This window comes from Lathyrus oleraceus, chromosome 5 (assembly GCF_024323335.1).
Source record: "Lathyrus oleraceus cultivar Zhongwan6 chromosome 5, CAAS_Psat_ZW6_1.0, whole genome shotgun sequence".
Classification (NCBI taxonomy): domain Eukaryota; kingdom Viridiplantae; phylum Streptophyta; class Magnoliopsida; order Fabales; family Fabaceae; genus Lathyrus; species Lathyrus oleraceus.
The window spans coordinates 99,170,609-99,173,398 of NC_066583.1; the positions used below are offsets into that span (position 1 = coordinate 99,170,609).

Below are 2,790 nucleotides of genomic sequence, written 5' to 3' on the forward strand. Positions count from 1 at the left end.
ACACCCAACAATCTTGCTAACATCCAGATCAAATTATACATTTATCAAAAAGAATTCATATCAAAAACATAAAACACAAATTACAAGGATTTCAAGGGTTGTAATGTGACTTGGGTAACAAAGAAAATTCATTTCTAAAGACAATTAAAACAAAAATGTTTAAAAATAGCTTAGTATACCTCCATCATACTAGTATTATATATCTCTTGCTAACCTCGTTGAGTTTTTTCTTTTTCTTTTTCTTATAAACTAAATTTATATAAATGTTATATGACAGAAAAATATATGTATAATCAATATTTAATATTTTAATTAATAAAGCCAAAATAAATTTGTGTGAAATATAATAAGCTATAAGTCTTAAATTACATGAATTATTAATGAAGAATCATTATAAATTAGTATAAATAAATTGTAAGCTCATAAAAAAATAAAATGACAATTATCAAACAAATCTTATTCAAATATAAGATAGTTTATAACTTCAAAAAATGGCATTTTCTAAGCAGAGGTTAAATGTGTTTATATAACAATACTAACCAAAAAGTTTAACATTTGAACCCAATATAACAGTAGTATTATGGAAAACCAAAGAAAGGCTATGATAGGATTAGAGGGTCTAAAATTTATTGAGAATCACAAGATGTTTTAGTAATTAGAGATCGTAAAGATAAAGTTTTCAACACTTGTTTTTTCTTGTTTTTTTTTTATGCTTTCTCTTTTTTCTCCTCCTTAAAATATTTAGATTATCAATGAACGGCCGGTGGATGATGATAAACTCACATTTATTCTTCCTTTTTGGGCCTATATAAACCCTTTCACTCTCTTCATTTCTTCACACATCTCAAAACTGTTCTTTGTTCCATATACAGGAAACAAGGGATAGCCTTCTCCCATACTACCTATACTATACATGAAATGAGGGTTACCTGAAAACTACAGTTCTTCAAGGAGACATCAAGTCTCATTGTCTTTTATAAAGATTAATTAAGGGTAAGGGCGGTGACAGAAGAGAGTGAGCACACATGGTGGTTTTCTTGCATGATGATGGTTCATGCTTGAAGCTATGCGTGCTCACCCTCTATCTGTCACCCCACCACCATCTCTCTTTCCTTCTCATCTTCTTCTATTATCAGTTTTTAACATAGTCGTCTTGATGTCAAGATCTGGTTTACATGAATTCAGTCTTTGTCGTTTCGATTCAGTCTTTTTGTTTTTCCTTTTTAATGAAAACACTAACCCTAGCTTTCAAATTGGGGATTCAGTACAGAAAACCAATAATACATCAAATCTCATTCATAAATTTTCCAGGTATATACCAATAATACATCAAATTTCATTCAAAATTTCGAAGAGAGTTGTTTTTAGATTGTTCTTGAATGGATTCTTCTTGGTTGTTTCTTAGCATGCTATCCAACAGTTACTTCATCAAAATCATATTAATTTATATTTAGTCAATGAATTTTGATTTTATATACTCAGTCAACCTACTAGTACTAGTTTTAGTACTACTAATTAATTTAAATTATCTAGAAAAACCTATAGTTTGTCTTTGATTCATACTGCCAAGAAACATGGTTTGTTTTATTAGTTTATTTTATTGTTTGGAAGTGCATGTACACCACCCATCTAGAGATAAGAGAGTAACCAGTTGGATCATTTGTCGGTTATGAAAAAACCTTATCTTTAGGGCTTTGAGTTTTCACTCTTAAAGAACAAAATTCTTCAACAAATTAAACCATTTTACTGACAGGAAAAAAAGTTATAATTTTATGTTTAATTTCTTCTTCTTTTTTGATAAAAACAATTTAGGGTGTGGAGAACTCCTAAGATTTCAAGGATATGGCGGCGGAATTCGAATCTGAAACATCGAGATCGTCTAGATCTAAGATCTGTCTATGTACTAGTTACTACTTACTACTAGTTCAAACTTTTTCTGTTATTTTATGTTTAATTTCATGTGTAGGAGATAGAAACTATGGATATTGTCAATTTTTTTATGTTTATTATTATTATTATTTATTTTTTTGTCTTGCTTATGCCATGAAGAAATTTAAAAGGATTAGATCCATATGACAGATGTTCTTCAAATCAAGTTGGCATTATGAGACAGGAAGCAAGTGTGTAGGGTTTCTTTATTTTTATTGAGAATGATAGTGAAAGAAAATGGACAAATATCATAGTGATTTTGATGTGTATTGTCAATTTTGTTTCTCTCTTGTTATACTGTTGCTTTCATTTTTTACTTTCATCAAATTAATTTAATGCATGTAAGATTATTAGTTTTGAATTGAAGTGTTTTTATTCTGGATCTTCGAAAAAAATTAATAAATGATGATTTTCTATTAAAAAAAATCTCAAACATGCACAATCTTTATGTTCTTTAGGTGTAGCCTTGAAATTAAAAGATTTAACAGAACTAAGAAGACAGCAAAAGCAACATGTGTTGCAGTCTGATCTTGCATATATGTCATGATATTTTATGTATGAATAAAACTATTTTTAAAGCAACAATTTTTTAGACATGTTCAAAACTATTTTTTCATGCTTTGTATGAATAAATAAGCATAAATTGTTTTAAAGTTAATTTCCATTTGGCCCAAGTAAATATGAAAGTTTATTGATTTCATTTTTTATATGATGTTCATATGCTTCTCTTATACCATGGATCTAATGGGAACAATATACCTTGTTGGGCGTTCCTTGTTTACTTTGGATAGATTTTGAAAGGAAGAGTCATGTCTTTATAGAAGTGATCATTCTTTGGGGGAGGTTGGGGTGGAAGGGGAA

The 2,790-nt window shown here is 28.8% G+C and overlaps 1 long non-coding RNA gene across 1 annotated transcript; it reads left to right on the forward strand.

Moving 5' to 3' along the window:
- Positions 1-611: 611 nt before the first annotated feature.
- LOC127087913 (uncharacterized) lies at positions 612-2,290 on the forward strand. Its single transcript, XR_007790079.1, has 2 exons — positions 612-1,311; positions 1,813-2,290. It is a non-coding gene; the product is annotated as an uncharacterized LOC127087913 (long non-coding RNA).
- The last annotated feature ends 500 nt before the right edge of the window (positions 2,291-2,790 follow it).